The sequence below is a fragment of the Schistocerca nitens genome, chromosome 9, assembly GCF_023898315.1.
Source record: "Schistocerca nitens isolate TAMUIC-IGC-003100 chromosome 9, iqSchNite1.1, whole genome shotgun sequence".
Lineage (NCBI taxonomy): Eukaryota > Metazoa > Arthropoda > Insecta > Orthoptera > Acrididae > Schistocerca > Schistocerca nitens.
Genome location: NC_064622.1, coordinates 36,347,104 through 36,371,943, shown reverse-complemented (window position 1 = coordinate 36,371,943; position 24,840 = coordinate 36,347,104). Strand labels below are relative to the sequence as shown.

At 43.6% G+C, this 24,840-nt stretch overlaps 1 protein-coding gene across 1 annotated transcript in view; it reads left to right on the top strand.

Moving 5' to 3' along the window:
- Window positions 1–5,959: 5,959 nt before the first annotated feature.
- The window catches only part of LOC126203698 (uncharacterized), a 51,487-nt gene continuing 32,606 nt past the window's right edge, over window positions 5,960–24,840 (top strand). Inside the window, exon 1 of the mRNA XM_049938067.1 lies at window positions 5,960–6,070. The gene's annotated coding sequence lies outside the window, so the exon portion shown is untranslated. The remainder of the gene's footprint in view (window positions 6,071–24,840) is intronic.

Below are 24,840 nucleotides of genomic sequence, written 5' to 3'. Positions count from 1 at the left end.
CTGTCGCGACTCAGCATCTCCGCTATATGGCGAATAGAAAGAATGTTTAGATGTTGACCTGTTTGTCCTGCACTTGGATAAAGATCCAGAAGACATTCTTGAGTGAAGAGTGTGTGACGGAAAGTTTTGTGTCTCAGTTATGTGGCTTCGCATGCTGATATGCACTGATCAGCCAAAAAATTATGACCACCTTCTTAAGAGCTTGTTTGTCTGTTTTTGGAACGAAATATGTGACGGACTCTGCGTATCAGGGATCCGACAGATTTTTGTAGGTTTGTGGAGGTATGTGGCATTAGATGTTTCCGCTCAGTCATGTAATTCTTGTAAACAACGCACCGCTGATTTGCGTAAGTTCTGATGGCGCCAGATAGCGACCCAGATCGGTTCCATAGCATTTACATAAGGCGAATCTGGTCGCCGAGATATCAACGTGAGTACACTATAAAGCTCCTTAAGCCACTATAGCACGTTCCTGGCTCCGAGACACGGACTGTTGTACTGCTGAACGGGTACATCGCTATCGGGGAAGAAATCAAATACGAAGGGATGCAGGTAGTTCGCAGCTGTCAGCGTGTCTTCCATTACTACCACAGGTCCCATGACAGGACAGGGGAATGTCTCTGCATCCGTTACGCGCTGCAAGCGACCTAGTTAACAAAAATGTGATTCACTGATTGATCGAATCCCGTTGGTCCTGTGACCACTGCAGTGGCAATTGACGATGTCGTTGGGTTAACATGTAAACACGTAGAGGTGGTATGCTGCGGGGCTCCATGGTAAACGAAGAAAAATGTGCGATGAACTGTGTGCTCTGAGATACTTGTGCGTGCACCAGCCAGCTAGTTCGCCAGAGATGCCACAGATCATCAACTATTATACTTTAAAGAGTGGATAAGCTCCAAACCCCGCGTTCCGTCAAGAGTCGTGAACCATATACCGTCTAGTGGTGGTTTCACTGTTCTTTCTCTTTCCGCAGATGCTAACGATAGTAACAAATGAATATTCGACCACCTTCGCCGTTTCCCAGATGGCTATGCTTAATAATAACCTGCCCTTTCTCAAAGTTTCATATCTCAGTCGATTTCCCACTTGCAGCCTATATGTTCCCTAGAGTGATCCCCCGTATGTGTATACTCCACTTACATACACTACTGGCCATTAAAATTGCTACACCACGCAGATGAAGTGCTACAGACGCGAAATTTAACCGGCAGGAAGAAGATGCTGTGATATGCATATCATTAGCTTTTCAGAGCATTCACACAAAGTTGGCGCCAGTGGCGACACGTACAACGTGCTGACATGAGGAACGCTTCCAACCGATTTCTCATACACAAACAGCAGTTGAGCGGCGTTGCCTAGTGACACGTTGTTGTGATGACTCGTGTAAGGAGGAGAAATGCGTACCATCACGTTCCCGACTTTGATAAACGTCGGATTGTAGCCTATCGCGATTGCGGTTTATCGTATCGCGACATTGCTGCCCGCGTTGGTCGATATCCAATGACTGTTAGCAGAATGCGGAATCGGGGGTTCAGGAGGGTACTACGAAACGCCGTGCTGGATCCCAACGGCCTCGTATCACTAGCAGTTGAGATGACAGGCATCTTATCCGCATGGCTCTAACGGATCGTGCAGCCACGTCTCGATCCCTGAGTCAATTGATGGGGACGTTTTCAAGAGAAAAACCATTTGCAGTAACAGTTCTACGACGTTCGCAGCAGCATGGACTATCAGCTCGGAGACCACGGCTGCGGTTACCCTTGACGCTGCATCACATACAGGAGCGCCTGCGATGGTGTACTCATCGACGAACCTGGGTGCACGAACGGCGAAACGTCATTTTTTCGGATGAATCCAGGTTCTGTTTACAGCATCATGATGGTCGCATCCGTGTTTGGCGACATCACGGTGAACGCACATTGGAAGCGTGTATTCGTCATCGCCATACTGGCGTATCTCCCAGCGTGATGGTAAGAGGTGCCATTGGTTACACATCTCGTTCACCTCTTGTTCGCATTGACGGCACTTTGAACAGTGGACGTTACATTTCAGATGTGTTACGACCCGTGGCTCTACCCTTCACTCGATCCCTACGAAACACTACATTTCAGCAGGATAATGCACGACCGCATGTTGCAGGTCCTGTACGGGCCTTTCTGGATACAGAAAATGTTCGACTGCTGCCCTGACCAGCACATTCACCAGTTCTCTCACCAATTCAAAACGTATGGTCAATGGTGGCCGAGCAACTGGCTCGTCACAATACGCCAGTCACAACTCTTGACGAAGTGGGGTATCGTGTTGAAGCTGCATGGGCAGCTTTACCTGTACACGCCATCCAAGCTCTGTTTGACTCAATGCCCAGGCGTATCTAGGCCGTTATTACGGCCGGAGGTGGTTGTTGGTTGGTTGGTTGGTTGGTTTTGAGGAAGGAGACCAGACAGCGAGGTCATCGGTCTCATCGGGTTAGGGAAGGACGGGGAAGGAAGTCGGCCGTGCCCTTTTTGAAAGGAACCATCCCGGCATTTGCCTGGAGCGATTTAGGGAAATCACGGAAAACCTAAATCAGGATGGCCGGACGCGGGATTGAACCGTCGTCCTCCCGAATGCGAGTCCAGTGTCTAACCACTGCGCCACCTCGCTCGGTAGGAGGTGGTTGTTCTGGGTACTAATTTCTCAGGATCTATGCACCCAAATTGCGTGAAAATCACATGTCACTTTTAGTATAATATATTTGCCCAATGAATACCCGTTTATCATCTGCATTTCTTCTTGGTGTAGCAATTTTAATGGTCATTAGTGTATTGATTAAGAGAAATCGGATGATTTATTCAGGAGAAAGAGCTTCACAAACTGAGTAAGTCAATAGTGCACTTACGAAACAATTATTCGGCTTGCCAATGACTGACAGAGTTTGTGGGTATCCTTGCGAGGGATACCGTGCCAAATTCTGTCCAGCTGGCGCATTAGATCGTTATAATTCCTAGCTAGTTCGAGGGCCCTGCCCACGATGCTCCATAACTTCACAACAGAGGTGAGACCTGGCGACCTTGCTGGACAAGGTAAGGTTTGGCGAGCACGGAGACAAGTAGTAGAACTCTCGCCATGTCCGGGTGGTGATTATCTTGCTGAAATGGCCTGCCATGATGGGCAATAAAATGGGGCGTTGAATATCGTCGAGGCGCTGCTGTGCATTAAGGGGACCGCGGTTGACAACCAGGGAGGTCATGCTATGAAAATAAATGGCAGCCCAGACCGTCAATTCTGGTTGTCGGTCCATACGGCGGGTGAGAGTCATGTTGGTATCCCACCGCCGCCTGAGGCGTCTCCAGAGACGTCATCGTCCTTGAATCTCATCGACTACAGTGGAATTTCCTTCAGTGAAGAGTTCCGCTCCGACCTTATCCTCCATTACCAGCGAACACTTGTCTGGAGGCACCGGCGGCAGCGGTGGAGAAACCAGCCCCTCATACGAGCCGACAGCTAGGAGTGGCGGTACGAAATGGTTCAAATGGCTCTGAGCACTATGGGACTCAACTTCTGAGGTCATTAGTCCCCTAGAACTTAGAACTACTTAAACCTAACTAACCTAAGGACATCACACACATCCATGCCCGAGGCAGGATTCGAACCTGCGACCGTAGAGGTCTCGCGGTTTCAGACTGCAGCGCCTAGAACCGCACGGCCACTTCGGCCGGCAGTGACGGTACGGGGTGGCATTTCTTCTCATAGCAGGACCCCTTTCGGTATCTTTCGCAACACTCTTACGTCGACGGTGTATTGTTTTCCTTCACGGCAAGCCGCCATGGGACTTCGTTTCAGTAAGATAATTCCCTCCAACACTCGGTGCGAGTTTCTACTGCTTGTCTTTTTGCATTCCAAATCGTACCTTGGCCAGCAAGGTCACCGGATCTCTCCTCCATTGTCAACGTTTGGAGCATTGTGGGCAGGGCCTTCCCACCCCCTCTGGGCTTTTCACGATCTAACGCGCTAGTTGGACAGAATTTAGCACGGCATCCCTCAGGAGGACAACAACCAACTCTGGCAGTCAATGGAAAGCCGAATAGCTGCTTGCATAAGGGCCAGAGTTGGACCAACGCGTTATTGACTTGCTTAATTTGTGAGACTCTTTCTGTTGTAAAAACCATCTAATTTTTCTAAAACTGTAATCATTTGTTAGTCTGTAAATTTACGTCGCATCTGCTGATTCTCTTTCCATTCGGATAATTGCTTTTTGGTGCGTTTTTCTCTTTATCTTAGAGTGTGTGATAAAATAGGACATACACTACTGGCCATTAAAACTGCTACACCAAGAAGAAATGCAGATGATAAACGGGTATTCATTGGAAAAATATATTATACTAGAACTGACACGTAATTACATTTTCACGCAATTTGTGTGCATAGATCCTGAGAAATCAGTACCCAGAACCACCACCACTGGCCGTAATAACGGCCTTAATATGCCTGGGCATTGAGTCAAACAGAGCTTGGACGGCGTGTACAGATACGCAGCCCATGCAGCTTCAACACGATACCACAGTTCATCGAGAGTAGTGGCTGGCGTATTGTGACGAGCCAGTTGCTCAGCCACCATTGACCAGACGTTTTCAATTGGTAAGAGATCTCGAGAATGTTCTGGACAGGGCAGCAGTCGAACATTTTCTGTATCCAGAAAGTCCCGTACAGGACCTGCAACTTACGTTCGTGCATTATCCTGCTGAAATGTAGGTTTTCGCAGGGATCGAATGAAAGGTAGAGCCACGGGTCGTAACACACCTGAAATGTAACGTCCACTGTTCAAAGTGCCGTCAATGCTAACAAGAGGTGACCGGGACGTGTAACATTTACGTTGCATCTGTTGATTGCTTTTTGGTGCGTTTTTCTCTTTGTCTTGGAGTGTGTGATAAAATTTGGCATAATAGAACGAATGTGCGCTAGGTTAACAAGCTTCCACATTTCATTGTCAAACAGTGAGGATTCTCTTAATGATAGCTGAATTAATTTCTGCACATGATCCTGACTGTGATACGTCCAATAGAAATATTCATCGATCTTTGGTGTAACAACTTAAAATATTCGACTTTCCTGATTACCTGATCACCTAGACGCAAGATAATTTTTGCTTCTTCAAGAGTTCCATGTCACAAGTTGTACGCACAATGTTTTGTTTACAGTTAAGTGCCAAACGGGTTTTTATTTGCTGATGATATCCTCTACCCAATTTGCTAACTCATTCACTTTACATTGCATAGTTTCCATAACGACGCTTACGCCGTCTACGGATAGAAATCTTTTTGCATCACCCACCGTGTTTTTTTGGCAGATCATTCGTATGGATGTTAAGGAAAGAGCTATCTACTTTTTGCTGTTTTCTCGGTATAATATAAACCATTATTCAGCTCCTTCCGGTAAGAATGCAATGTTCCAACTTATGGAAAAGTAGTGGGTCGACGTCAAAATCATATGCATTTTTTTTTATCGAAGTAGCCATCTAGTTAACACAAAGATTTTCTGTGTGCGCCATCGCGATATTTTATAAGCCATCATTTAACAGACGAAAGTCACTTTTAGCTCACTGTAACTATTGTCTAAACATGGGTTTTATCCGTCAAGTGACAGTTATTTTATAATAAAAAACAGCTGCGTACAAAAAAATATTTGAACTTTCTCTGCTCGCGGAAGCACGCACACTCACAAGATGCCTGTCGCAACAAACTTATCATTTTGTCCTATATCAGTATACATTCACGTGAGGCTGGCTACCATTCATAAGTTCTCACTCATTTAGTGTACAGTGCCCTCTGCTTCCTGCTCGTATCTCGCCGGACACGGCATACGCATCTACGCCGACCTGGAGTGTCTCCATTCCGGGAACCAGCCACCGCACCGCCTACTCAGAGCGTATCGCGGCGGCTCCATAATCTCTGATAAGGGCTCCACTTATCATCCAGGCACGCCGCGGAGTTACTCTCAAATGCGACCTGCACGCGGCCACCTAACATAGCTACACACCTGTGACACCCCCACATCTGCTGCTGGGTCCACACACACCGAGTAACAACAGGTAAGGACCGAATTGTTTCTTAGAGAATGTACGATGATCTGTCTCCATTTGAAGTCACTCTGGTTACTAAACGTTATCGTTTTATACATGACATTTATTGGCAGTTTGCGAGTACGAACTACCGTCAGCTGTACAATGGAATGACGACACTATGAAAATTTGTGCCGGGCCGGGGGTCGAACCTGGATTTCCCGCTTATCGCGAGCGGTCGCCTCAACCATTTGGCTATCCGAGCACGACACACGGCCACACCCACACTTCCTTGTGTCGTCAGCCGTGTGTCTACAACCTGTACTCGTACATCAATCACGTATACTCCCGTACATAGCAGACATTTTACTTGAAAGTCGCTTAGGCGGCGTCGGCGGTTAAATGCGATATTGCAGTGTGTGTGTTGTTCCGCATTACGATCATGACAAATGGAAATTTGGGTATGGCCGTGAGTCGTGATTGGATGCCAAAAAGGTAAGGCGACTGCTCCCGATAAGTGAGATATCCCGGTTCGAGCCCGGTGTCCGGCACAAATTTTCATTGTCGTCATTCCTTTATACTGCTGATGGTAGTTCATACCCAGAAGTGTGAATACATTTCATGGGTTTCATAACGCCTGCAGTCGCCGCGGTGCCTTTTCGTTCGGGTATGCCTGCATGTTAGAAGGAACTTTGCATCGTAATTCGGAAAAACACAGTCACTACAATAACATGTTTCGTTTTAGTCGTTGTTGGGTGTGGTGCCCGCATGATACAAGCTGTGCTATACATTCTAGTGTGGTTTATGTGTGCTAACTGTTTTCAGGCATCCCAAGCCTCGCAAAAATGCTTCAGAAGCGATAAAAATTGCTCTTTGTCATTCTGTACCAAAATATTTATTAAATCGTCACATCAGCCTGTTTGTGTTACACAGGTGGAATACCCATATGAAAAGAGCACGGTTTCTGATTATAGTTAAACACATTAACTTAAATCAATCGGCTGGTGTACATTCATTGGTGATGAATAAATGGAGCCACATTTAAGAATAATCTTTGTTATAATGTCTAAGAACATCGTTCGCGCCCGGAAGCTTTTGTTCAAATGGATCAGATGGCTCTGATCACTATGCGACTTAACATCTGAGGTCATCAGTCCCGTAGACTTAGAACTACTTAAAACTAAAGACATCAAACACATCCATGCCCGAGGCAGGATTCGAACCTGCGACATGTCCGAAGGAACAGGCACAGCCGTTATGAAATACATGAAATTTATCTGCAATTGCAAATATGGACAACCATCGTCAGCATAGTGGAATGACGACAGTGAAAATTGGTACTGGACCGGGACTCGAAATCGGATTTCCCACTTACTGCATGAGTAGTCACCTTACCATTAGGCTATCCGAGCACTCTTCATGGCCAGACCCCTGTATGTATGTCCAAAGGAACATTACTTTGGACTTCTGAATAACACAGGCACTGCAATATTGTGTTTATCCGCCGACAGGGGACAAGCGACGTCCGTACGGGAAAATAGATATTAGATAGACGAGTACAGTTTGTACTTATGGAAGTGTGCTCGGATAGCCGAATGGTAAGGCGACTAGTCACGATCGGTGAAAAATCCGGGTTCGATTCCCGGTTCAGCACAAATTTTTATTGCCGTCAGTCCATTATCCAGCTGATGGTTGTGCATATTCGTAAATATGGCACCATTTCTGCACCATCGACAGCACTTCAGTGTGTTCTCTTAAGGGGGTGCCGAAAATCTGTCCGCTGAGCTGACACGTATGTTGTTGAGAAGAGAAGATAGCTATCACGCATGGTAGGAATGATCAAGCTGAAACAGAAGTTTTTACGCGAGACATGGGCTAAATAGTAAACAATGCAAACTCTATCATCAGACAGAAAATTAAGGATGGTCAGTCTCCTCATTACATTTATTTAATTATATCTTTTAAGAATACATGCTCTACATCTACATCTACATCTACATGGACACTCTGCAAATCACATTTAAGTGCCTGGCAGAGCGTTCATCGAATCACCTTCACAGTTCTCTATTATTCCAATCTCGTATAGCGAGCGGAAAGAATGAACACCTATATCTTTCCGTACGAGCTCTGATTTCCCTATTTTATCGCGGTGATCGTTCCGCCCTATGTAGGTCGGTGTCAACAAAATGTCTTCGCATTCGGAGGTGAAAGTTGTTGACTGGAATTTCGTGAGAAGATTCCGTCGCAACGAGAAACGCCTTTCTTTTAATGATTTCCAGCCCAAATCCTGTATCATTTCTGTGACACTCTCCCATATTTCGCGATAATACAAAACGTGCTGCCTTTCTCTGAACTTTTTCGATGTACTCCGTCAGTCCTACCTGGTAAGGATCCCACAGCGAGCAGCAGTATTCTAAAAGAGGACGGACGAGCGTAGTGTAGGCAGTCTCCTTAGTAGGTCTGTTACATTTTCTAAGTGTCCTGCCAAAAAAACACAGTCTTCGGTTAGCCTTCCCCACAACATTTTCAATGTGTTCTTTCCAATTTAAGTTGTTCGTAAGTGTAATACCTAGATATTTAGTCCAATTTACGGCCTTTGGATTAGACTGATTTATCGTGTAACCAGAGTTTAACGAGTTCCTTTTAGCACGCATGTGGATAACCTCACACTTTTCGTTATTTAGGGTCAACTGCCACTTTTCGCACCATTCCGATATTTTTTCTAAATCGTTTTGCAGTTTGTTTTGATCTTCTGATGACTTTATTAGTCGATAAACGACGGCGTCATCTGAAAACAACCCAAGACGGCTGCTCAGAGTGTCTCCCAAATGGTTTATATGGATAAGTAACAGCAAAGAGACTATACCACTACCTTGCGGAACGCCAGATGTCACTTCTGTTTTATTCGATTCTTTCCGTCAATTACTACGAACTGTGACCTCTTTGACAGGAAATCGCAAATACAGTCACATAACTGAGACGATATTCCATAAGCACGCAATTTCACTACGAGCCGCTTGTGTGGTACAGTGTCAAAAGCCTTCCGGAAATTCAGGAATACGGAATCGATCTGAAATCCCTTGTCAATAGTACTTAGCACTTCATGTGAATAAAGTGCAAGTTGTGTTTCACAGGAACGATGTTTTCTAAACCCATGTTGACTGTGTGTCAATAGACCGTTTCCTTCGACGTAATTCATAATGTTAGAACACAATGTATGTTCTTAAATCCTTCCGCATATCGACGTTAACGATATGGGCCTGTAATTTCGTACATTACTCCTACTACCTTTCTTGAATATTGGTGTGACCTGTGCAACTTTCCAGTCTTACGGTACGGATATTTCGTCGAGCGAACGGTTGTATATGATTGTTAAGTATGGAGCTACTGCATCAGCATACTCCGAAAGGAACCTAATTGGTATACAAACTGGACCAGGAGACTTGCTTTTATTAAGTGATTTGAGTTGCTTCACTACTCCGAGGATATTTACTTCTACGTTACTCATGTTGGCAGCTGTTCTAGATTCTAATTCTGGAATATTTACTTCGTCTTCTGTTGTGAAGGCATTTCGGAAGGCTGTGTTTAGTAAATCTGCTTTGGCAGCACTGTCTTCGATAGTATCTCCACTGTTATCGCGCAGAGAAGGCACTGATTGTTTCTTGCCGCTAACGTACTTCACATACGACCGAAATCTCTTTGGATTTTCTGCCAGGTTTCGAGACAAAGTTTCGTTGTGGAAACTGTTACAGGCCTCTCGCATTGAACTCGGCGCTAAGTTTCGAGCTTATGTAAAGGATCGCCAATCTTGGTGATTTTGCGTCTGTTTAAATTTGGCATGATTATTTCGTTGTTTCTGCAACAGTGTTTTGTGTACCAAGGAGGATCAGCTCCGTCGGTTTGTTGGTTTATTTGGTATAAACCTCTCAATTGCTGCCGATACTATTTCTTTGAATTTAAGCCACTTTAGATTGAAGCCACTAGATTTAAACGGAAAGTATTTGGAAAATGCTTAAACAATGTCGTAAATAGTAAAAGACGCCGAGAGGAAGCTATCAGCAACCGCAATAAATTTGTCTTTCGAGAGATAGCAATGCTCTCAGAAAGCTGATAAGTGGATGCTGATGGCACCCAAATCTAAAGATCAAAGGTCATTAATGTAGCAACGAGAAGAGAATTTCTTGGAAAATAAAAACTTTCATTCTAACAGTAAACGCAAGTTCTGGTAGTCTGTGAGTCTCGGTGCAACTGCGTCGCATGACACGAGTAGGTGAATGAACTTCAGAGACGTCATATTCAGGATTGACGTTCTACGACGTCGTTACCTATCTTGGCGCCTACTGCTCAGTAGCGTGAACGTTCCGTTTAATCAGTTGATCAGTGATGGCACGTGATGTGTCGCATGCGCTCCCAAGATACTGATGACGATAGCTTCCCGTGTACTGCTGACCTTATCTCGCATTACTGTACGTTATCTGCTGCTGCAAAGCCAACGGATGTAGATAAACGTGCCTCGGGCATCAGAATCGGTGATTTACGAACAGTACGTTCTCTGCTAATATCCACTAACGTAATACAAGTATGCCGGCCTGGGAGGCCGAGCGGTTCTAGGCGCTACAGTCTGGAACCGCACGACCGCTACGGCGCAGGTTCGAATCCTGCCTCGGACATGGATGTGTGTGATGTCCTTAGGTTAGTTCGGTTTAAGTAGTTCTAAGTTCTAGGGGACTGATGACCTCAGAAGTTAAGTCCCACAGTGCTCAGAGCCATTTGAACCATATAACACAAGAATCAGTGACAACATTATAATCACAAGTAGCGACTAGTACAGGAGCAACATCTGTCTTACAGATGAATAAGATGGTACAAAAGGAGGCGGACGGTATTCGTTATCAGCAAAGAAGCAACAACAACAAAGTGGGTCGATCGGGCGAACTCAGTCGACTGTGGGTGACTTGATTGTGAAGTAGAAAACCGAAGGAACAATCACACCTAAACCAAAACCAATCAGACTTCAAGTACTGATGGATAGGGACCATTAATCATTGTGAAGAGAGACTGAACAATCGCATGGAATCAGCGGGAGGAATGAGTCGTGAGTCACAAAGTTCCCCCAGCAGTCCAGCTACCACAATGACTGTGTGTAGGGAGTTAACAATATAGAGGTACAACGGTCTGTCAGATCCTCATCATCCACAAGTCCCTGTGGTCAATTCTAAGCGACGGCTAAAGTGATGTGAGGGGAGACGTCACTAAACAGTGGGTGAGTGGAAATGAGTGATTTGGATTGATGAGTTTCGCTTCAATTTGCATAATCCGATCAAAGGGTTGGGTTCGATGAATACCTGAAGAACGTTGCAAGCCGTAATGTCTACTACCATCTATGAAATACAGAGAATGTGGTGTTTTTCGCGATACCCCTATTGCGCTTCATAAATCGCTGAATTCGGCAGGATGTGAACAGGTTTTATAACATTGTGTACTTCTTACAGTGGTGGAACAGTTCGGTGACGATAAGTCTTGGCCTCAGCATGACAATGCACCTTGCAGTAAAACAGCATCTGTGAGTCAGTGGTTTGTGGATAAGGACATTCCTGAAATGGACTCGTCTGCACAGAGTCCCTACCTGAACCTGCGGAACACCTTTGGAACTCCACGCTACAATGGACAGTGCAGCATCACTACCTTCTTTCGTTTGTCCTCTTGAGGAAGAATCGTCTGCCATTTCTCCAATGTTCCCAGTTCAGTTCAAGCTGTCATAAAGACGAAGGATGGACACACAGCACGTTATTGTCCACTAGAAGTTGTCCTAATACTTTCGATTACAGTATAAGGCACAGATAGAATGTGTTTAGAAATTTGTTTTCCAAATGTTCTTCAACTGCTCCCATGATTTCATTTGTAATTGGTACGTTTCCTTTTCGATGATTAGGTTATATGTTATTTTAGCCTTATAATAATTTATTTTCTGGCCTGATTTCAACTTTAACTGTTAACCTTTTCTCTTTACTTGTGTCCACAAGTCTGTTATATTTAACAAAGGACTTTTATTAAATGTACGAGGATCACTCCAAAAGAAATGCACACTACTTTGTGTAAATTCATCTTTTATTCCACATGTTTGAAAGTTTTACAGTGTGTAGATACATCCTTTAAGAACAATATTTTCATTTCTTCACATAATTTCCATCCCTCTCAACTCCTTACGCTATCTTGGAACTAGCGCCTGTATACCCGCACGGTAAAATTCTGGACCAACCTGTTGGAGCCACTGTTTGGCAGCGTGCACAAGGGAGTCATCATCTTCAAACCTTGTTTCACGAAGAGAGTCTTTCAGTTTCCCAAAGAGATGATAGCCACATGGAGCCAGATCAGGACTGTAAGGCGGGTGTTTCAGTGTTGTCCATCTGAGTTTTGCGATCGTTTGCATGGTTTTTTGACTGACATGGAATCATGAATTCTCGTGCAACAGCTAAACATCCTGGTTTTGCCGATGTGGTCAAACACGAGTCAGTCGAGCTTGAAGTTTCTTCAGTGTCTTCACATATGCATCAGAATTTATGGTGGTTCCACTTGGCATGCCGTCCACAAGCAAGAGTCCTTCGGAATCGAAAAACACCGTAGCCATAACTTTTCCAGCAGAAGGTGTGGTTTTGAATTTTTTTTTTCCTTCGGTGAATTTGTATGATGCCACTCCATTGATTGCCTCTTCGTCTCTGGTGAAAAGTGATGGAGCCATGTTTCATCACCTGTCACAATTCTTCCAAGAAATTCATCTCCACCACTCTCGTACTGTTCCAGAAGTTCGCTGCATACCGTTTTTCTTGTTTCTTTGCGATCCACTGTCAACATCCTGGGAACCCATATGGCACAAACATTTTTTAACGCCAACACTTTCAGTATTCTGCAAACACTTCCTTCCCCTACCCCAACGTAGCGTGACAATTCGTTCACTGTGATGCGTCTGTCAGCAGTCACCAATTCGTTAACTCTCTGCACATTGTGTGGAGTGTGTGTAGTACGAGGCCTGCCGCTGCAAGGACAGTCCTCAATATTGCCGCGCCCGCTTTCATCACGCAACCTGCTTGCCCATCAACTAACTGTACTGTGATCGACAGCAGCATCTCCATACACCTTTTTCATCCTCTTGTGGATGTTTCCCACTGTCTAGTTTTACAGCACAGGAATTCTATGACGGAACGTTGCTTCTGACGAACGTCAAGTGTAGCAGCCATCTTGAAGACATGCTGTGACGGCGCCACTCACTGGAACAGGTTGAACTAAGTTGGAAAACAAGCGGGAAGGATGTATCTACACACTGTACAACTTTCACACATGCAGAATGAAAACTGTATTTTTACAAAAATAGTGTGTACTTCTTTTGGAGTGACCCTCGTATTTATTCACCACGATCGCAATTTTCTTGTGAAAAGTTTCATTTTTGTGAAAAATTTGAGAACAAAATGCATTCTTAACAGTGAACTAGTCTTTAAGTAATCTGTATTCTCACAGCTTTAAATTGAGAATGTCAAACTAGATCGAAATCGCAGTCGTTGTGAATAAATACGTTTAGTAACAGTCCACACGGAAAAGCTGACATTTTTAAACAAAAATTCCTGTATTAAGCTCTTTCATTCTACGAGCACAATGTCTTCGGCAAAACTAAGATGAGCTTACCATACCCGGCTTACGCCTTACAACTATCGGAAGCCTCCCTAAATTCCTTGCCCCAACATGAAATGTGTTCCTTCAACACTATTCCTCTATACTGTAATGTCTTCAGACTTGAATACTTCTTCTCTGGATACTGAGTGCAGTTTTGGCGGTAAGGAATCCTTTTCTTGCTCCTTTCAATGATTAATTTCTGAATATCCTCAGTAAGTGGTATGGAAGCTGTAGCACTGGCTTAAAATAAACTGGCACAAAAATCACAACCCTAAAAAAAGACACTCGTCGCGTAAGAGCACTGCGGATCGTGTAGAATGGGTAGCATTCGGTCACCCAATACTCCATCAACGATGTAGGTCGTGGCAGTGAGACGTTGTGCAAGTGCCATTCTGTGGTGGCAGTTGGGTGCTATTCTGTTATTCTGCGCAAAGGATTAATCTGAGATGTACCCTTTACCCTGTGGCTCCTGCAAGATGCAATTTCCACCCCCACGCTACTACAGAAGTCAGACAGACGATTCTAACGTTCTAAAGAGAAATGCCTGAAAAACTTTCAGCAATAAATATCTTCTGGAGTCGTCCGTTGTAAGGAAATGACACAAAAATTCACAAAATTTCTTACGTAACTAGTGGGATACTTGGGTACTGGAGTAGTGCTAGTTAGTGCAAGAAAAACATGAAACTAACGAAAATTATTATTTATTTTGCAAAAATTCTGAGAAATCACAATGGCACTTTTAGTTATGAACTGAACAAGTTATTTCTGGGTTCTTTTCGGAATGTGAAGTTACCTCTTAAGTATAGGATTCGCTTATGAAATTTCTATACAAAGTTTAAGATTGTTATTGACTTGGCAGAATGGCTGAGAGCACACCTACTTAACTTGAATAATTATCTGTTAGAATGTGGCTAGGTATGGTCGAGGCTGTGTACTGTTGTGGAGGAATTTGGGACTCGCAAGAGCTGTTCAAATGGTTCAAATTGCTCTGAGCACTATGGGACTCAACTTCTGAGGTCATTAGTCCCCTAGAACTTAGAACTAGTTAAACCTAACTAACCTAAGGACATCACAAACATCCATGCCCGAGGCAGGATTCGAACCTGCGACCGTAGCGGTCTTGCGGTTCCAGACTGCAGCGCCTTTAACCACACGGCCACTTCGGCCGGCTACGCAAAAGCTGTAGCGCGCAATACCGTAAGCTGCGATGACTGTTGTCTGCGCCGCTCGCTCCTGACAAATAAGATAACTCTCGTTCTATCTGGAATGACCTTCGCCAATAAAACTCTCCCTACGCCTTGATGAAGTCAAGGACTCCCATTCGCCCCTAGTCTAACTATTGGTGTGATACACCAGTCAGATAACCAGTCCACCACGGTGCCACTCAAAAATTCGCTCGGACTCAATATAGAGTCGCACTCTGATTTGCTCTTGACAGAGGTGCTCTCCCAGTGAAGTACTGAGGAGAGATTTGTTCCTCGCTCTTTGAGTACATGTACGAGCGCACACGCTCTCGTTAAGTGTTCCCGCTCCAAGAGTGACAACGGAACAGCCCCTCTCCACACCAGACGTGAAGGGGTATATCATTCGGTGTCTTCCATTACTCCTTCAGCTCAAGGCGTCAGGAATATCGTCTGCAAATCAGCATTGCTCTTCTAAAATGGGAGAGTGACGTTTTGTTTAAGGCGACCAATCCGGAAATCTGTAGCATCGGCATTTGGCGTTTGCTGTCTCCCTGTGAAAATCTCTGAAACTGCGTGCTATGTTTGTAACGAATGTGTAGGCTGGGCGCTCCCACACAATGTAGTGGAATTTGCTTTTAAGCCAAACACTGGGTCATTATACCTTTCACTCGGGCAAACGCTGTCCGCTCCACGGTCGGTCGGGGTTGACTCGTCCTCTGAAGGGACCGGTGTCCTGTTGTGCGGTTTGCGTCTCCCGAACTAAAAGCCCCTGCGACCGTCTTGTCTTGAATGTGTGTGTGTACGCCAGCCTCGAGTATTTGCGATTTACTAGTTATCTGCATATCGTTTCATGAATTCATACAACATTGACTTTATCTTATCGAGTTTGGGTTCGAATGAAGCCTCTTGATGTGTGGAATATGATTGTGAGGGCGGAATATGTAAGCAATGAAGGTCAGGAGACCACGACGTCTTACATATGGTTTTATGTAATAGGCGCAGCAAGAGGGATCGATGTAGAGACAAGTCATAATAGGAGAAACTATCGTGTTTGAAAGTGTCCATCACCAAAGCTATGGTACTATACAAATACAAGTCACTGTTATCATTGTTACCAAAATTCTCGAAAAGTACTTGATCGATTTACTTCAGATTTTTACACGATATTCTAATAAACATACTGATGGACATAGGTTGTATATTTTATTAAATAAGAAAGCTGCCTGATTTCAAGGCGTTGAATGCATCTAAGGCCCAATAAGGTTTTCGAACCTGAGTGTCTGAAGTGTATGTGGAGGCTTAGTTCAGACCAGAGGTGGTTCTGCGACGTTTTTCGTATCATGAATTTGGCTCATCCATCAGGTTACCGTGAACACTAATCAAGTACTTACTTCAGTATTCGCAGTGGTGAAATGCTGCCCTTAAAAGATGCCCGTTTTTCCTATAATACACTGTAAGACAAGAAACAAACGACGCACTACGAACAAATTATCCAAATGTGACGGAAATCGGTACATGTACAGACAAACAAATGGTCTCAGAAAAAAGTGTACTATTAATTCAAGAAAAAGAGCTTCACAAACTGAGCAAGTCAATAACGAGCTGGTCCACCTCTGCCCCTTATACAAGCAGTTATTCGGCTTCGCATTGTTGTAAGATACGTAGATATCCTTCTGAGGGATATCGTGCCTGATTCTTTCCAACTGCGGCATTAGACTGGTTGGATGGTCTTGCCGACAATGTTGTAAACGTTCTCTAATTGGGGACAGACGGTGTTGGTCAAGATCGTGTTTGGCATGAATATCATCGACGTACTGCTGTGCTGTAAGGGTGCCGCAGATGACAATGAAATGACTCTTACTATGAAATGAAATGAAATGGCATTCCAAGTCTTTCTATGGAATGAAATGAAATGGCATCCCAGTTCAACATTCCTGGTTGTCGGGCCGTATGACAATCGGGTTGGTATCCCACCGACGTCCGGGGTGTCTCCCGACACAGCTCCGCTGGTGAGTGGAGCTCAGTCCAAAGCGGACTCATCAGCTTGGGGTTATCAGGTTCAGTAAACAGTGCAATGGAATATCTGAGACCAGTCTTTAGAAATAACCTCAGTAAAATGGAACTAACACTCACGTCTCCCAAAGAAGCAGCATCCATCGCAGAATCCTTAAAAATTTAAGTATTCTTGTGCTTAGATACCGTGAAACGTCCCCTTTCAATAATAGTACACGACTGTGCTTAACCTGACACACAATATTTTTAGCGCAACGCAATCTGACTTTCAAAATTCCCTACGAAAGAATGGCCCTGACTAACATTAAACTATACCTTTCACAAATCACTTACCTCACAAAAATCTTCGCTGCTCAAGCTACTGCAATACAGCGAGCGCCACTACTGCCAGCTAAATAAAAGATTCAAACTATGGAAGGCACTAACTACTGATAGGGATAGTTAGCAAATGAAAGATATTAATAGAGAACAAAGAATGTATTCACCTTGATATCATCATATATATAGCAGTTCATGACAAATTACAAAACTCCGCCATCTCTCTCCCCACATCCACCACTGCTGGCGGCTCACCTCCAACTGCGCAACGCTACGCGCTGTTCACAGCCAGCTGCCTAACACTACAATGGCGAGTATTACAACAATGCAAAGCAGCCACAGACTGCACACAGCACAGCCAGTGATTTTCATACAGAGGTGGCGTTACCAATAAAAAAAACCTAAACAGCCTACTTACATAGCCCCCATGCTCCCCACAAAAAAATTTTACAAATTGGTTTGGGCAGTGGCCAATACAGATTTGAGCGAATTTAATCAAAGAGTGCCTAGGTGAGTTCAGTTCTGTCTCAAGTCATTTGTGTAATCAATATCTTATCAGTGGAACATTTCCAGACTGGAAAAAATATGCTGAAATTATGCCTCTTTGCAAGAAAGGAGGGCAAAGAGTTTCCGTCAAACTATCGACCAATTTCATTTTTGCCTGCTATTTCAAAAATATTTGAAAAGATTACGTTCATGTGTCTTCTTAAGCGTCTGCCTGCAAATAATACATCGTCCAAGTTACAGTTTTGGGTTTATTATGGTTAGAGAAGTCTATTTATACGTATAGTGAAAATTTACTTAACTCGTTAGATAAGAAATTAGCGGCTACTGGCATTTTCTGTATCCTATCAAAAGGCTTTGTGTGAATCACAGCGTCCTCTTACGTCAGTTACAATATTATGGCGTCACCAGCAGTGCCAAGAAATGATTGGAGTCTTACCTAACAGGAAGAAAGGGAGTCGTTGCGAAATACATGTAGAGTAAGCAATCGGCCTTCATCTGAATGGGAATTAATTACATGTGATGTTCCTCAAGGTTCCTTCTTGGGTCCGTTGCTTTTTCTTGTGTGCATTAATTACCTCTCGTCTGTTGTCAAATGCTAAGTTTGCTTTATTTGCAGATGGTGAAAACATTGCAGTAAGTAGCAAGACAAGTACCCATTTAGAAATGGCTGCTAATCAAATTTTCACTGATATTACAAATGGTTTAAAGCTAATTCACTGTCATTAAACAGTGAAAAGACCCAGATCAGAACCTGTGAGAGATTCCCTTCCAGCTTGTGTACAACATATGAAGATATGCAGATCGAAGACGTGGACAGTGTTTAATACCTGGGATAATAAATTCATTTGGGTAGGGCACACCACTGAATTACTGAAGCGCCTAAACAAGTCTGTATTTTCAATGCGAATAATGACAGATGTAGGACATATATTTGCTTACCTTCATTCTATGATGTCGTAAGGGATCAAATTTTGTGGTAACTCGTCAAAACCGAGCAAAAGTGTTTAAAGTTCATAAACGCGTAAAAGGACTCATTTGTGGTGTGCATTTAAGAACATTATGTAGAAACCTGTTCAAAGAACTAGGTATTTTAACCACTGCTTCTCAGTATATTTATTTCTTAGCGAAATCAGTTGCAAATAATACGTCTCTATTTCCAACCAATAGCTGAACACATAGTACCAGTACTAGGAATAAGAGAAATCCACATGCGACCTAAAATCACTTACCTTGGTCCAAAAATGGTCGAATATTCAGGAACACACATTTGCAGTAAATTGCCAGCAACCATTAAAAAGCTGGTTTCACATAAAGCACGGTTCAAACAGGGTTTGACAGAGTTCTTGATAGGCAGCTCCTTCTACTCTATAGCTGAATTCCTTAACGGATACTATTAGACCAACTTAAGTAAAAACATCTCTTAGAATTCAGCCAAGATTAGCTATGTTGTGTCTGATATATTTATTAAAAGCGCTTCACTATGTCTGATTCTGACAATGTATTAATTGTGTAAATAGTAGCATTTACAGTTTATAAATGGAGTCACGCATTATTACCATCTCCTGACAAATGACCAGGTAAGTGAGTATTATATTCAGATGTTCTATGTTTTTTATGTTATACTTTCTGACACGTTTCAAGCCCACGAGAATCGTCTCATTTTTGGGTATGTGGAACGAAAATTGAATCAAATGTAGACTGTTCTTATCACTGAAGACAGTACCACTCCGGTCAACGACATAGCAGGCCGAAAGTGCCGGACACCGCTGCAGACGGTCTTGTTCGTGTGCGGAGGTCAATGGTAGCCGGCGAAAGGGGCGTCGTGAGGTGAGCTCTTTTTCTGTGAGCCGCCTCTTTATGGTCCTTGTCATCACCAGTTGCACGTCAGATCGACGATAGTGATGAATCCGGGCTTCTGAGTGCCTCTGTAAGGATTGCTCGGCCGTCATATTCTGTACTCTCACAAAGTTGGTGGCCATGGGATAGGGGTATCCCAGTGCATCAGTACAGCAGTTCTTCATCCAAAGACGCCCTGACTCGTGTTGTCGACTGATGTGGTGCTCCGCCTAGTAGAAACATTACGTTGGGTCTTTTGTACATCGAGCTGATGCGATGGCCAACTCACTGTTATGGATGCTGATCGTGTAAACACTGTCGCCATGTTCTCAACAGTTTCTACAGACGTTGATAGTCCTCCGCTGCCTTTCTTCTTTTATTTAGAAAACAGAAATGCATCCAATACTCATCCTTTCATCGTGGTTGAAGTTTTTGCCTCAGAGAGGCGCACAACACATTGTGCTTTTCCATGTATTGCTGTCACCATTTTACGCTTTAATCGACTGCGGTGCTTCCAGAGGCAAATTCACTAATTGAAACACATAGTCATAGAAACTGAACGAGGTTGCTAAGACGTTAAAAACGCAATATTATAATATTATAGACATGTGGCATGACACACGGTAATACCTGTTTAGAATCGAAGTAAACTTTCCTGGACGCCCTGTATTTCTGTTTCGGTAAGCAGTCGCGGTGCTGCAGAACGTCGACCGGGCAAAGGCAGCTTATCGCTTATCACTCGTATACGATATTGTTTCTTTAATCCTGGAAAATCAAGACGAGTATCAGCACAAAGATAACAGTGTCTTCCACGAAGACTTTTACTGAAAAACATTACCTTCAAAGCTGCTTTACGTCCTGGTTTGTCCGTCAAACAACACGTATTCAATTCTAGTTTTTAATGAGGTATTACATCTACACCTATGTCTATACTCCGCAAACCACTGTTTAGTGTATGGCGGAAAGTACGTCCTATTGTACGGGCTGTAAGGTTTTCTTCCCTTTCGATTCACGTACGGTGCCCGGAAATAATGATTGTTTAAATGGCTCCGGGCATGTTGTAATTACTCTAATCCTATCCTCAGGATCCGTGGCGGAGCGAAACTTGGTGGGGCTGGGGGTGTGGTGGTAGTATGTTCCTAGAGCCGTCATTTATAGCAAGTTCTTCAAACTTCGTAAGTAGGCTTCTCAGGATAGCTTACATCTATCTTTAATAACCTGCAGGTTCAGTTTCTTGAGCATTACTGTGACATCTCACACGGATCAAACAAACCTGTGACTATTCGTGTCGCCTCTCTTTGTATACGTCAGTCCCATTTGGTACGGATCCCAAACACTTGAGCAATATTCTAGGATGGGTCGGACGAGTGATTTGTAAGCAATCTCTTTTGTAGACTAAATCCATTTTACCCAGTCTACCAATAAACCGAAGTCTAGCACCTGCTTTACCCATCACTGAGTCTATGTCATCATACCTTTTCGTATCCCTCCAAAGTTTTACAGGTGTTCGTGTGAGTTGACTGATTCCAACTGTGAATCGTTGATTTTATAGTCACAGTATACTACGTTTCCTTCGTCTCCTGAACTGCACAGCTTTAGGGGGACGTGCTGAAAAGTAATGCCTCCGAATTCTTCATGTGAATGCTATAAAAGTTTTTTTGTTTTTTTTTTAAGTAAAACAAATGTTATAAACGTCTGTTACAGTATTATTCATGCCTACGTATTTTCAGCTCTCTGCCGCTGGAAGGTTCCGAGTTGTAGCGTGCAACTATGTCTTTGTGTAACGTAATCATGTAGAGCACGAGAAACAGCTTGCAGTTATTGAATTTCGAATTCGAAGAGTTTGTCCACGTATGGAGCATCTCCCCCTTCAACGTAACAATGCCAGACCACACACAAGCGCCGCAACATCTGCAACAAAGCGACGCCTTGGGTTCACTTCATCGATCATCCTCCACACAGTCCCCACTTGGCCTCATCCGATTTTCGTCTTTTGCCCGAACTTAAATAACACCACAGAGGACTTCACTTTGATCATGATTAAGCGGTACAAGGAGAGGGGAGGTTTGGCGGTATCAAGAAACTAGTCCCTTGTTGAGAAGAATGTGTTCATTGACAGGGTGACTATGTTGGAAGGAAATGTGTAGACATGAAGAATATAGATGCAGAATGTCAATAACGTTTAGAGTTTTCACACACAAAAATTCGGAAGCATCACTTTCAATCTACCCCCTAACATTTCTGAAGATTTGAAGAAAGTTCCCAATCTTTGCTCCACCTTTAAATCTTATCAAGATCTGACTGACTATTTATGCAGCTTCTTTCAGACTGTACTTTTTATAGATAACCGAGCGAGGTGGCGCAGTGGTTAGACACTGGACTCGCATTCGGGAGGACACCGGTTCTATCCCACGTCCGGCCATCCTGATTTAGGTTTTCCGTCATTTCCCTAAATCGCTCCAGGCAAATGCCGGGATGGTTCCTTTCAAAGGGCACGGCCGACTTCCTTCCCCATCCTTCCCTAACCCGATGAGACCGATGATCTCACTGTCTGGTCTCCTTCCCCAAACAACCCAACCCCCAACTTGTTATAGATAACTGCATTCTCAGCAAAAAATCTGAGGTTACTACTAATATCGTCTACAAGACCGTTAATATGCAACAAGAACAGCAAGAAACACAACACACTCCCTGTAGCACATCTGAGACCAGTTGTACATCTGTCGATGACTTTCCGTCCAAGATAACGTGCTTCGTTCTCCCTTTCAAAAACTCCTCGATGCAGTTACAAAATTCCCCTTCAATTACACATGCAGTACAGTGACGGAAAACTTGTAAAGCGGAAGCACTGGCGACATTTATACAATTTCTTGTTCTTTGTAGCAGTCAGAAGACGTGAAATGGCCTCTTCCTAACTGATACTGAATTATCGTTTCTCCTCATGCTTTCGTACTTTAAATGGTGAGCCGGCCGAGATGGCCGAGCGGTTCTAGGCGCTACAGTCTGGAACCGCGCTACCGCTACGATCGCAGGTTCGAATCCTGCCTCGGGCATGGATGTGTGTGATGTCCTTAGGTTAGTTAGGTTTAAGTAGTTCTAAGTTCTAGGGGACTGATGACCTCAGAAGTTAAGTCTCATAGTGCTCAGAGCCATTTGAACCATTTAAATGGTGAAAATACTTTTTAGGCGACAGTCAACAGTGGAAATATATTGAAGCAAATCCATGACATACTGCTAAACTGTCAATTCGTATTTATTCCGATCGGTTTCAATGGTTGACCGTTATCCAGAAAAAACCAAAAAACAAAAGCGTTCATATATCATATACCACGCAACACGAGAATAACATCCTTATTGCAGTCACAGTTACTGTGCACAACGCAATCAGAAAGCTTTTGTTGGGCGCAATAATTGTGGCTGCAATAATGGAGCTACTCTCACGTCATGTGAATGCTTTTGTTTTTCGTTCCTCCTGGATGAAGGTAAAGGACCGAAAGCGGTCTGGATAAACACGTATTCACAATAGAGCAGTATGCCAGGTAATTCGTTCAGCTTCGTTTGACTCTGGCATATGTTGTGGTTACATCTAGGGCAACTAGCCTTACTAAACTTCTGTAACATGATTTTAGTAACTCTCTTAGTAATGAAAGGATGTGTATATAAAAATAGTTAAAATGATTAAGAGAAAGAATAGGACAACAGATTTAAATGGAAAATGTGTAATTACTTTCTTTACATAAGAAGCTTTTGTTTTTGGAAGTCTTAGAAGTACGTGATACGCGGCTCTGAAATTATTATTGAGTCCAAGTATAATCCAACACGAAATATTGGAGGTCGTCTACCATTTAGAAGCCACCTTCATGAATTTATTTGATGTAATTATAGCTCTGCAATCTAATCTGTTTCACGCAAGCATGTAAAATTTCACTAGAATCCGATGATTTCATAAAACAACGGGATTTAAGCTGTAATTAAACTTTGTCCGGGGGTAATATTTCGACTGTAAATCGTTCAGCTATCTTCGGAGCTATCCGTTAAGACTGACGGAACAGCACTGTCGCCCACCTTACATACTCGCAGGACGAGTAAAGTGCGCGGCAGGTAACTGCGGAAGAAACAGCACATAAGCGGCACTTACCTTCTGTGAAGGATGCTGTTAAAAAAAAAATTTCGCCAGGGGAACAGTACCATTGTCTATGAGCGTTAACTCCGCCGTATTCCACATTTTGCCAGAGTCAGCATCGTCAACACGACTGAACTTGACATAGTATGGAACCCGGCAATGGCAATAGTTAACTCTCAAGGATAACGGTACTGTCCCCGTAGCTACTCTGACTCTTTCCACCTCGGACCGAAGATGGCTGAACCGTTTACAGAGGAAATACGAGGGGTAATCAATACGCAATGAAACGCATTTTATTCTGAAAGCAGATTGGTTTTATTCAGGATTTCAATATACCGTGTTATTCCCCACTCTTTTGGCTATAAAACCCTATTTTTCAACATAATCTCCCTCGAGTGCGACGGCCTTACCTTAATGGGATTGGACGTCAAACGTAATAAACCCTTGAGAATCCCATCGCTATGACTTTAACGGTGATTGTCATCCGTCGATCATCTACAATGAGAGTGTCCGGACGTTCTAGCACTGCAGCAGTCACAGGAGTGTGATGCGGGCCGGCAAGCAGGAAATCGGACAGGTTCGTGCGACCTTGTTGCGATGTTGACAGACTCCTCGCCTAACTACTCATCGTTCTTCTGTTCACTGTTAGGCCTTCGTAGACATTATGCAACCGCCTACGAATATTTTTTATACTCTAGATTTCCGCCAAAGGAAACTCAATTACAGTTCTCTGCTTGGAACGCACCTTCGTCACGCATGCCACTTTGAACGCTACATGTAGCGCCGCCACATATCGGAACTTCATTAAACCGCACGGACTGTAGCGGGAATGTTGTACGATGTCCCACAACAAATTCCACGTTTTTTCAACCCAAGTTGGCCGAGAAAAAAAATGAATCGGGTTACTTATTGAACGCTCCTCGTATTGGCAGCGGGCAAAGCTTGGTTACATCAAAATTCATATAACATTATGAGTTAAGTGTACATCAAGACAACAAGTAGATTTCCCCAACTGGATGAAATTTAGTGGCATGAATATGGTTTAAAATTTTCGAAACACATCCAGAGCTTTACCAATATTACACTACTGGCCATTAAAACTGCTACACCAAGAAGAAATGCAGATGATAAACGGGTATTCATTGGACAAATAT